At 42.9% G+C, this 12,620-nt stretch overlaps 1 long non-coding RNA gene across 1 annotated transcript in view; it reads right to left on the reverse strand.

The window, feature by feature from the left end:
* Positions 1–435, reverse strand: part of LOC123456285 — a 55,035-nt gene extending 54,600 nt beyond the window's left edge. Inside the window, exon 1 of the long non-coding RNA XR_006634441.1 lies at positions 232–435. This is a non-coding gene — a long non-coding RNA (uncharacterized LOC123456285). The remainder of the gene's footprint in view (positions 1–231) is intronic.
* Positions 436–12,620: the final 12,185 nt, after the last annotated feature.

Below are 12,620 nucleotides of genomic sequence, written 5' to 3' on the forward strand. Positions count from 1 at the left end.
GCTCCTACTGAAGCCAGTTCAGTTTCTATCTGAATGTGTCAGACGCCAATCAAGACCTAATTCTGTTTGCCATCCTAGCTTCCAAACAAAACACAACAAAACCCCTTAGCTTTGATTTTAAAAAACAAAATTCTAAATCAAGCTCTGGTAGCACAAAACACAAGTTCATAGAGCGTTAAGAGAGAACGTCCCTTTGATCCCCAGACATAGCATAACACAGGTAGCCCTTACCTTCTCCTTGGGACTGGCCGAGGGCGCCCAACGAAAGCAGCTTGTGGCAGGTAAGCGTTCCTTTTCGGGCCTCCACGAAGGGACTTCCGACAACACCACCGCATTGCAAATCCAACGACATCTCTTTACTGCGTGTCTTATGCTCCCGTAACACCAGGCGGACCGCCAGCTTGTTAATCCAGGGGAATAAATCAGATCTTGAACATCAGGATACCTCTTCAGCAGGCTCCTTATTTTCTTTTTTTCTTTCTTGCTTTTTTTCAAATTTTCATTAACAGCTTCCATGGTTGTAAACAATGTCCCATGGTAAAACCCTCCCTCCCCCCACTTTCCCCTTTGAAATTCCATTCTCCAACATATCTCCTCCCCATCTCAATCAGTCTCTCTTTTATTTTGACGTCATGGACTTTTCCTCCTCTTATGAGGGTCTTGTGTAGTAGGTGGTGTCAGGCGCTGTGAGGTCGTGGAGATCCACAGGCTCCTTGTTTTCCAGAGTCTGAATTCTTGAGTTCTTCCTGCTATCCTAATGCCGGTCAGCTGGCCCACGTCAATAGCTGGAATCTCGCAAACAACTGCAGCTGAACCGAGTTCTGGTCTTTAGCCCAACGTGCTTTCATTTCTTTCTGAGTCGTGTCCATCCGCTCATTTCTCAGTTCTTTTCCCCACTCCACGCTCTGCACAAGTTCTCAGGACCCAGCAAGCCCCTCGCACAAAGCGCTTCCAGCCCAGACCCTGCCAAGCTCTTTCTTCCCTTCATAAACCAAACCTCACAGTCAGTCCACAGTTCTCACTGCATTCAGGGTTTCAACTCTGACCCAAACGGTCCACAACACGCTGCCTTCAGCGCTGCAAAGCATCTCTTAGGCCAGGGTTTCAGTTCCTTCCACATTCCTCCTGCAAGCCAGTTCCGAAAGGCCAAAAGCCACACGGTCAGGTCTGTAGCGGCTGTGACTCACCTAGCAGCTTGTGGAAGGGAAGGGCTGGCCTTGGCTCACAGACTCGAGGGAAGCTCAGTGATGGCAGGGGAGCAAGTGCCACGCAGGCTGGACATCACCTCTGCCATAGCAGGAAGAAAACAGCAGCAAGAGAGTGTGCCCAACCCTGGCGAGACGGAGCTGGCTGTAAGACCCACAAGGCCGCCTGCAGCAGTCCACCTCCTCCTGGATTTCCCCATTCACAAATTGCCACCAGCTGGGAGCCTAGCATTCCGAGCGCATGAGTTTAAGACGGACACCTAACCCTGACCACATCATCAAGAAAATTGCCACCAGCTGGGGACCTAGCATTCAGAGCGCATGACACCTAACCCTGACCACCACAGCAAGACATCAGTGACCATGAAGGGGCCTAGCAGGTTCCTAAGCCTGGTGACCTGATGCCATTGGGGGGAGAGGGGGTGTCTCTGGAATTCTGCCTCAGATCCTTTTGACTACATTGGGGTAGTTAAAAACTTCTAAAACCGAGCCGGGCATGGTGGTGCATGCCTTTAATCCCAGCACAGTAGGAGGATCACCCCCTTGAGTTCGAGGCCACAGTGAGACAACAAAGTGAATTCCAGGTCAGCCTGGACTAGAGTGAAACCCTACCTCAAAAAAGAAAAACAAAAACAAAAACAAAAACAAATTCCTAAGGCCAGCATCTGGAGGCCCTGGTTCGTCCATGCCCGCCCACGCAAACACACACACACACACACATACACGCACACTCGCTGTCTCTTTCTCTCTGTCTTTCTCTGCTTGCAAATAAATTTTAAATGCCGGGCATGGTGGTGCACACCTTTAATCCCAGCACTCAGGCAGAGGTAGGAGAATCGGTATGAGTTTGAGGCTACATAGTGAATTCCAGGTCAGCCTAGACTACAGCAAGACCCTGCCTCATAAAACAAAACAAAACAAAACATCCCAAGGCCAATTACATTACATTTAGTTGAATTTATTTAAGCAAAAGAAAAGAGAAGGGCTGGAGAGATGGCTTAGTGGTTAAGCGCTTGCCTGTGAAGCCTAAAGGCCCCAGTTCGAGTCTCGATTCCCCAGGACCCCTATTAGCCAGATGCACAAGGGGGTGCAGGCGTCTGGAGTTCGTTTGCAGTGGCTGGAGGCCTTGGCGTGCCCATTCTCTCTCTCTCACTCTTTCTCTCCCTGTCACTCTCAAATAAATAAACGACAACAACAAAAAAAAATTAAAAAATTAAAAAATGAAAAGAGAAGAACTGGGCGGCTCCCAAAACAGGCTCTAGGAACCCCAACAGAGTGCTCAGACAGCTTTTAGAAGAAAAATAAGTGAAGTACAGAAAATCTTTTTCTTTTTTTGGGTGGGGGGGTTTTCAAGGTAGGGTCTCACTCTAGCTCAGGCTGACCTGGAATTTCTATGTGGTTTCAGGATGGCTTCGAATTTACAGCCATCCTCCTACCTCTGCCTCCCAAGTGCTGGGATTAAAGGCATGCACCACCAATCCCGGCTTCTTTTCTTTTGGTTTGGTTTGGTTTTTCAAGAGAGGGGCACACTGTAGCTCAGGCTGACCTTGAATTCACTAGGTAGTCTCAGGGTGGCTTCAAACTCACAGTGATCCTCCTACCTCTATCTCCCTAGTACTGGGATTAAAGATGTGTGCAACCACACACCTTTTTGATATTTTTAACATTTATTTGCAAGTCGAGAGAGAGATAGAAGAGAGGCAGATAGAGAGAATGAGTGCACCAGAGCAAACGAACTGCAGAAGCATGCGCCACCTTGTGCATCTGGCTTACGTGTGGCCTGGAGAATCAAACCTGGGTCCTTAGGCTTTGCAGGCAAGCGCCTTACTTGCTGAGCCACCTCTGCATCCCTTAGTTTTCATTTTTCTTAGCATACGAAGAATTATGTTTCATCACGGTGTTTTCAAACACCTTCAGTTTTAATGTTTCCCCTTTCCTCCTTGCGCCCTCCCCTCCCCACAGCCTCCTTTCTGCTTTTATACAAAATGTTCCCCGTGTTTCTTTTGCCCCCCCCCCCCCACCATCTCTGTCTCCCTCTACGATCTGTTTCTCTCTCGCCCAGGCTGATTGGTCTTACTGTGTTTTTCCTGCCTCCGCCTCCCAAGTGCTAGGGCCATAGGTGGGAACCCCAAAACCCGATCCCCCACTCCCCTCACTCCTCCCCTTCTTACTACCTCGTGTTTCCCCTTTCAGGTCTTCAATCTCACATCCTAGACATGCTCAGTCTTATATTACCTTGTCTGCTTACACACAAATCAGAAGTTAGGCTCCATATATGAAAGACAACTTATGATTTTGCCTTTCAGGACATAGGTTATCTCATTTCTAACTATTTTTTTTTTCCATTTCCATGCATTTTCCTGAAAAGTTCATTTTTTAAAAATATTTTATTATTTATTTATTTATTTGACAGAGAGAAAGAGGGAGGGAGAGAGAGAGAGAATGGGCGTGCCAGGGCCTCCAGCCACTGTGAACGAACTCCAGACACACCTTGGGCATCTGGCTTATGTGGATCCTGCAGAATCGAACCTGGATCCTTTGGCATTGCAGGCAGATGCCTTAACTGCTAAGCCATTCCTCCAGCCCAATTTTTCTGAAAATTTTCTAACTTCATTTTTCTTTCCGCCTCACTTAAGCTCTATGGTGTCTATGCACCACACTTTCAGTTAATGGGCGTCTAGGTGGATTGCATTTCTTAGCTATTGTGGATGAATGTGGATGTGCAAGCATCTTTGTAATACTCTTTAAATTCCTCTGGGTACATGCCTATAAATGGTATGGTTAGGTAATATATTCGTTTAACTTTTAGCTTGATTCACAGTGTCTTGTCCACTTTAAACTCCCACTAATAGTGACTAAGGTTCCCCTTTTCTTACAACCTCATCAGCATTTGTTGTCATTAATTTTCTTGATGATAGCCATTCTGACTGGGATGAGATGGGATCTCATTTCCTTGGTGGCTAAGGATGTTGAGCATTCGATAAATGTCTGCTGGCCCTTCACGTTTCTTCCTTGAGAACTGTCTGTTCATTTCATTAGCTTATTTATTGGTTGGAAATGTGTTTTTCTTTCAGGGGTTGAATATTTGCCATTCTTCATAAATTCTCGATATCAACCCCCTGTCAGAGGACGATTTGGTGAAGATCTTCTCCCATTCTGTGGGCTTTCGTTTGCTCCGATGATCATTTCCTCTGCTGTAAAGAAACTTTTAATTTCTTGCACTTCCATTTGTTAATTCTTGGGACTATTTCCTATGCTATTGGAGTCCTGTTCAGGAAGTCCTTACTTATGTCTGGAACTTCCGATAACTTGCCTGTGTTTTCCTCCAGTGTTTTCATGATCTCTGGCATTCCATTAAGGCCTTTGATCAGTGTTGAATTATTTGTGTGAGAGATATATGTCTAATTTTATTTTTCTGCAGGTAGCTATCTAACTGCACCATCTGCTGCATAAGTCCATCCTGATCCCAATATACGTTTTTGTTGTCTTTGCCAAAAACTAGGAGACTAGCCAGGCGTGGTGGTGAAAACCTTTAATCCCAGCACTTGGGAGGCAAAGAGGAGGCTTGCTGTGAGCTGGAGGCCACCCTGAAACTACTTAGTGAACTTCAGGTTAGCCTGGGCTATAGTGATACCCTAACTCAGAAAACCAAAAACAATTAAGAGACCGCAGCTGCCTGGATACGTTGTTCTCTTCCACTAGTCTGTGTACCCATTTCTAAGTGAGGCATGGAATATCAACTGGCTGTGGTCAGTCAGCTAACAAGCTGGTTACGACTTAGCTAATTACTTATGCTTAGTGTTGGTCTAATCAGCAGGTTATAAGGCTTTCGTGAAACCAGTTGAAGTTCACTGGTTGTGATTGACCTTATATATTGCTTTTTAGTATTTAAAAATATTTTTTTGAGAAAAAGAGGCAGATAGAGAGAAAAAATGAGAATGGGTGTGCAAGGACCTTTAGTCACTGCAAACAAACTCCAGACACATGTGCCACCTTGTGCATCTGGCTTACATGGGTACTCGGGAATCAAACCTGGGTCCTTAGACTTGGTGGGCAAGCACCTTAACTGCTATGCCATCTCTCCAGCCCTCTGTTGCTTTGTTCTAGCAGCCCCAAGCTCTCAGCCCAAATCCTTGCCTCCTAAAAGTTTTTTTTTTTTTTTTTTTTTTTTAATTTTTATTAACATTTTCCATGATTATAAAATATATCCCATGGTAATTCCCTCCCTCCCCACCCCCACACTTTCCCGTTTGAAATTCCATTCTCAATCATATTACCTCCCCATTACAATCATTGTAATTACATATATACAATATCAACCTATTAAGTATCCTCCTCCCTTCCTTTCTCCACCCTTTATGTCTCCTTTTCAACTTACTGGCCTCTGCTACTAAGTATTTTCATTCTCACACAGAAGCCCAGTCATCTGTAGCTAGGATCCCCATATGAGGGAGAACATGTGGCGCTTGGCTTTCTGGGCCTGGGTTACCTGACTTAGTATAATACTTTCCAGGTCCATCCATTTTTCTGCAAATTTCATAACTTCATTTTTCTTTACCGCTGAGTAGAACTCCATTGTATAAATGTACCACATCTTCATTATCCACTCATCTGTTGAGGGACATCTAGGCTGGTTCCATTTCCCAGCTATTATAAATTGAGCAGCAATAAACATGGTTGAGCATGTACTTCTAAGGAAATGAGATGAATCCTTTGGATATATGCCTAGGAGTGCTATAGCTGGGTCATATGGTAGATCAATCTCTAGCTGCTTTAGGAACCTCCACACTGTTTTCCACAATGGCTGGACCAGATTGCATTCCCACCAGCAGTGCAGAAGGGTTCCTTTTTTTCCACATCCCCGCCAACATTTATGATCATTTGTTTTCATGATGGTGGCCAATCTGACAGGAGTGAGATGGAATCTCAATGTAGTTTTAATCTGCATTTCCCTGATGACTAGTGACGTAGAACATTTTTTTAGGTGCTTATATGCCATTCGTATTTCTTCCTTTGAGAACTCTCTATTTAGCTCCTTAGCCCATTTTTTGATTGGCCTGTTTGATTCCTTATTAGTTATCTTTTTGAGTTCTTTGTATATCCTAGATATTAATCCTTTATCAGATATATAGCTGGCGAAGATTTTTTCCCATTCTGTAGGTTGCCTCTTTGCTTTTTTCACTGTGTCCTTTGCGGTGCAAAATCTTTGTAATTTCATTAGGTCCCAGTGGTTAATCTGTGGTTTTATTGCCTGAGCAATTGGGGTTGTATTAAGAAAGTCTTTGCCAAGACCAATATGTTGGAGGGTTTCCCCAACTTTTTCCTCTAGCAGTTTCAAAGTTTCCGGTCTGATGTTAAGGTCTTTAATCCATTTGGACTTAATTCTTGTGCATGGCGAGAGAGAAGAATCTATTTTCATCCTTCTGCAGATATTTATCCAGTTTTCAAAACACCATTTGCTGAAGAGGCTGTCTCTTCTCCAATGAGTATTTTTGGCATTTTTATCGAATATCAGGTGGCTATAGCTACTTGGGCTTACATCTGGGTCCTCTATTCTGTTCCACTGATCTACATGTCTGTTTTTGTGCCAGTACCATGCTGTTTTTGTTACTATGGCTCTGTAGTATAGGTTAAAATCAGGTATGGTGATACCACCAGCCTCTTTTTTGTTGCTCAGTATTATTTTAGATATTCGAGGTTTTTTATGATTCCAAATGAATTTTTGGATTGTTTTTTCTATTTCCATGAAGAAAGCCTTTGGAATTTTGATAGGGATTGCATTAAATGTGTAGATTGCTTTAGGTAAGATTGCCATTTTCACTATATTGATTCTTCCAAGCCAGGAACAAGGGATGTTTCTCCACTTTCTAGTGTCTTCTGCAATTTCTCGCTTGAGTGTCTTAAAGTTCTCATTGTATAGATTCTTTACTTCCTTAGTTAGGTTTATTCCAAGGTATTTTATTTTTTTTGATGCAATTGTGAATGGGAGTGATTCTCTGATTTCATCCTCTGTGTGTTTGTTGTTAGCATATATGAAGGCTACTGATTTCTGTGTATTTATTTTGTATCCTGCTACATTGCTGTAGGTTTTGATTAGCTCTAACAGCTTGCTAGTAGAGTCTTTAGGGTCCTTTATGTATAGAATCATGTCATCTGCAAATAATGATAGCTTGATTTCTTCCTTTCCAATTTGTATCCCTTTTATGTGTGTCTCTTGCCTTATTGCTATGGCTAAGACTTCCAAAACTATATTAAATAGAAGTGGAGACAGTGGACACCCTTGTCTTGTTCCTGATTTTAGTGGAAAAGCTTCCAGTTTTTCCCCATTTAGTAATATGTTGGCTGTAGGCTTGTCATAAATAGCCTTTATTATATTGAGATATGTTCCTTCTATTCCCAGTCTCTGTAGGACTTTTATCATGAAGGGATGTTGGATTTTGTCAAATGCTTTCTCTGCATCTAATGAGATGATCATGTGATTTTTGTCCTTCAACCCATTTATGTAATGTATTACATTTATAGATTTGCGTATGTTGAACCATCCCTGCATCTCTGGGATAAAGCCTACTTGGTCAGGGTGAATGATCTTTTTGATATACTCTTGTATTCTGTTTGCCAATATTTTGTTGAGAATTTTTGCATCTATGTTCATGAGGGAGATTGGTCTGTAATTTTCTTTTTTTGTTCTATCTTTGCCTGGTTTTGGTATCAGGGTGATGCTGGCCTCATAGAAGGAGTTTGGTAGGATTCCTTCTTTTTCTATTTCCTGGAAAAGCTTAAGAAGCAATGGTGTTAGCTCTTCCTTAAAAGTCTGGTAAAATTCAGCAGTGAATCCATCCGGGCCTGGGCTTTTTTTAGTTGGGAGATTATTGATAACTGCTCGGATCTCCATGTTTGTTATAGGTCTATTTAAGTGATTAATCTCATTTTGATTTAATTTAGGTAGGTCATATAGATCAAGGAAATCATCCATTTCTTTCAGATTTTCATACTTGGTGGAGTATATGCTTTTATAGTATGTCCCTATAATTTTTTGAATTTCTCTGGAATCTGTTGTGATGTTACCTTGTTCATCTCTGATTTTATTAATTTGTGTCTCTTCTCTCTTTCTTTTGGTCAGATTTGCTAAGGGTTTATCAATCTTGTTTATCCTTTCAAAGAACCAACTCTTTGTTTCATTAATTCTTTGGATTGTTCTTTTTGTTTCTATTTCATTAATTTCTGCCCTAATCTTTATTATTTCTTCCCGTCTACTACTTTTTGGTTTGCCTTGTTCTTCTTTTTCCAAGGCTTTAAGACGAAGCATTAGGTCGTTTACTTGCGACCTTTCTAATTTCTTAATATAGGCACTTAAGGCTATAAATTTACCTCTTAGAACTGCCTTCATTGTGTCCCAGAGATTTTGGCATGTTGTGTTCTCATTATCATTTGACTCTATAAATTTTTTGATTTCCTTTTTGATTTCTTCATTGACCCACTCATCATTTAGTAGTGTATTGTTTAGCTTCCATGATTTTGTGTATGCTCTATAGCCTTTCTTGCTACTGATTTGTAGTTTAATTCCATTGTGGTCAGATAGAATGCAAGGAATTATTTCAATTTTCCTGAATTTGTTAAGATTTGCTTTGTGTCCTAATATATGGTCTATTTTAGAGAATGTTCCATGTGCTGCTGAAAAGAATGTATATTCTGCAGCCTTTGGATGAAATGTCCTGTATATATCTGTTAGGTCCATATCTTCTATGACCTCATTTAGTCCAGATGCCTCTCTGTTTATTCTTTCCCTGGATGACCTGTCAATTGATGAGAGTGGGGTGTTAAAGTCACCCACCACCACCGTGTTTGGTGTTATCTGTGACCTTAGTTCTAATAGTGTTTGTTTGACGAATTTGGGAGCCCCCATGTTAGGTGCATATATGTTTAGGATTGTAATGTCCTCCTGTTGGAGTGTGCCCTTAATCAATATAAAGTGACCTTCCTTATCTTTTTTGACTAACTTCGGACTAAAGTCCACCCTGTCTGATATTAGGATAGCAACCCCTGCTTGTTTTCTAGGCCCATTTGCTTGAAACACCGTCTTCCAACCTTTCACCCTAAGATAATGTCTATCCTTTGTAGAAAGGTGAGTTTCTTGAAGACAACAAATTGTAGGATCCTGCTTTTTAACCCAGTCTGCAAATCTATGTCTTTTCGTTGGGGCATTGAGACCGTTGATATTAAGAGATATTATTGAAAGGTGTGTATTTATGTTTGCCATTTTTGTGTGTGTGTGTGTGTGTTACTGGTTCTACCTGTGCTCTCTTCTGTTAACTGGTATTTGAGTATGGCTGGTTTTTTCTAGGTTCCTTATATGTGTGCTTTTCCTTTTGTTCAGCATGGAGGATTCTATCAAGTATTTTCTGTAGAGCTGGTTTTGTCTTCAGATATTCCTTTAACCTGCTTTTGTCATGGAATGTCTTTATTTCTCCATCTATTTGGATGGATAACTTTGCAGGATAAAGTAACCTTGGTTGACAGTTGTTATCTTTCAGAACTTGGAATATATCACTCCAGGCCCTTCTGGCTTTAAAAGTTTGTGTTGAATAATCTGCTGTAATCCTGATGGGCTTGCTTTTGTAGGTAACTTGATTTTTCTCTCTAACTGCTTTCAATATTTTTTCTTTGGTTTGTGTGTTTGGAAGTTTGAGTATAATGTGGCGAGGAGAGTTTCTTTCTGGGTTTTGTCTGGCTGGGGTTCTAAAGGCTTCCTGTATCTGTATTGGCACATCTTTCCAAATTTGGGGAAAATTTTCCTCTATGATTTTGTTGAAGATGCCTACTATGCCTCTGGAGTGGAATTCTTCTCCTTCTACTATGCCCTGAATTCTTATATTGGATCTTTTCATAGTGTCCCGAATATCTTGAAATTCCCACTCATACTTTTCTATAAGTTTGTTTTTCTCTTTGTTGGACTGCATTAGGTCTGCCACCTGATCTTCTAGCTTAGATATTCTGTCCTCTCCCTCATCCATCCTACTGGTGAGATTTTCTACAGAGTTTTTTATTTCATTAACTGTGTTCTTCATTGCTAGTAATTCTGACTGGTTTTTCTTTATTATTTCTATTTCTCTATTTATGTCTTGTATTGCCTTCTTTATTTCATTAAATTGGTGTCCTGCCTCTTCTTTGATTCCTTTGATTTCCTCTTTGATTTCCTCTTTGATTTCTTCTTTGATTGTTTTCATGTGTTCTTTGACCTCTTTGAACATATTTATAATTATTCTTTTGAACTCTTTCTCAGGCATTTCCTCTAACTCTTTCTCACTGGAGGACATTTCTGATGCATTAATACTTTTAGGTGGATTTATATCGTCTTGCTTTTTAGTGTTTCTTGTGTTATAATGTATATATTTTTGCATCTTGGATTAAGTTAATGCTTGGATTTTCTAGCTAGCTGTGTATTCTTAGCTGTATCAATTGATTTGGTGTAAAATATTTTCAGGGTAGGACCTTAAGGTATTAGGTGTGGCTCTTAAGACTCTCAGAGTATCTACAAAGATGTTCTTAGGGGTTGAGTTTCCCTGCTATAGGAGTATTCAAGCAGGCTGAGTGGAATAATATACTGGTAGATTCTAAAATTTAGCTAAACACTGTACCCATTCCATCAAAAACAGCCCCGAGTATGTATGCAAGAGTAGTTATTATAATGACCAGATCCTCTATCAACAAAGAGGTTTAGATTTCTGGTCTGTTGAGGTATCCAAGTCAGCTTGTGACCAGGTGAGACCCTTCCCTGGTGCAATCCCAGTTACCTTGGGTGATTGTGGTCTCAGTCAAGTTGCTGCCTGGGTCGTCGGGCTGCTGTTCTGATTTCTGGAGCTGGGCACTTGCTTTTCCTACGGGGCAAACTGAGTCGCTGCCGCCGCCTCTGCAGCTGTTGTAGGTGTCACCGCCGGAGCCCCCTCCACTGCTGAAGCTGCCGTTGTCGTGTCCACCGCTGCTGCTCACCCCGAAGCCGCTGCTCTCCTGGGTCCGCTGCTGCTGGGGCCACTGGTACCGGTGCTGGAGCCGCTGAAGTTGCTGCCAAATTCTGCTCCTGCTTGGGTCCCGCCGTCAGCCCAAGTTGGCGTGGCCGGTTCCCGGGCCGCTGCTGTGTTCGCTGGAGCTGGGTTCAGGCGGCAGGGGAGGGGAGGGAGCCGCGGCTGTTCTGGTTGTATCGTGTGCTTTTACCTCGCGGTCTGCTCCTCCCTCCGTTGCTCACTGCCACTCTCCCCTCGCGTTTCCCGAGTTGCGGAGAGCGCGGTGTGAGGGGAAATTCCCGCACCTGGCTTGTCCTGCGGCTCGAGCCGAGAGTCCGGTGGTTTTCTGCCGCTCCGCGGTTGCGGCGGGTAGCTGAGCCGCCCCGGGCCGCTGTTCCCGCCTGTGCAGGCTCCGGATGCTCTATAACTCTTCCACTTCTCTGCTGCCGCCTCAACTTCCTATACACCTCACTTTTTAGTAAAAGTGTGTATTTTGCTGAGTTTTTTTTGGTCTTCCCCCCCCAGGCTGTTTTGGCGTGGTACCTACGCCGCCATCTTAACCGGAAGTCCTCCCTAAAAGTTTTTAACATCACAATACTTAAAAAAAAATTTTTTGTTTATTTTTATTTATTTATATGAGAGCGACAGCCTGAGAGAGAAAGAGGCAGTGAGAGAGAGAGAGAGAATGGGTGTGCCAGGGCCTCTAGCCACTCCAAATGAACTCCAGATGCATGCACCCCCTTGTGCATCTGGCTAACGTGGGTCCTGGGGAATTGAACCGGAGCCCTTTGGTTTCACAAGTAAGTGCCTTAACCGCTAATCCATGTCTCCTGCTCCAGGACTTCTCATTGTACCTTTGCAGATATAGAAGCCTTTCTTTTTAAATATATATAATTTATTTACTTATTTGAGAGACAGTGAGAAAGAAAGAGGCATATTAGAGAGCGAGGCAAGCAGGGAGGGAGGGAGGGAGGGAGGGAATGGGCATACCAGGGTTTCTAGCTGCTGCAAACAAACTCCAGACACATGCGCCACTTTCTGTATCTGGCTTCTCGTGGGTATGAGAACCTCGTAATCAGACCCTTAGGCTTTGTGGGCAGGCGCCCTGGCCACTGAGCTGCCTCTCCAGCCTCTCAAGGTGCTTTTTTCTGTATCTTGCTTCTTCTCACTGGCGCGGATACTGCTGCCCACACCGCTGCGTGGGGCTTTGCTCTCCAAGCTGCCACTGGCTCAGAGTGCTTTGTTCCGATCTGCTCTGCCCAGCTTGTCTCCAGATTTAGCTAGGGCCATGTCTAACCCATCACTTCTCTTTCCTTACGTATAATTTTTTTGTTTATTTTTATTTATTTGAGAGCGACAGACAGAGAGAGAAAGAGGCAGAGAGAGAGAGAGAGAGAATGGGCACGCCAAGGCCTCC

This window comes from Jaculus jaculus, chromosome 20, assembly GCF_020740685.1.
Source record: "Jaculus jaculus isolate mJacJac1 chromosome 20, mJacJac1.mat.Y.cur, whole genome shotgun sequence".
Taxonomy (NCBI): domain Eukaryota; kingdom Metazoa; phylum Chordata; class Mammalia; order Rodentia; family Dipodidae; genus Jaculus; species Jaculus jaculus.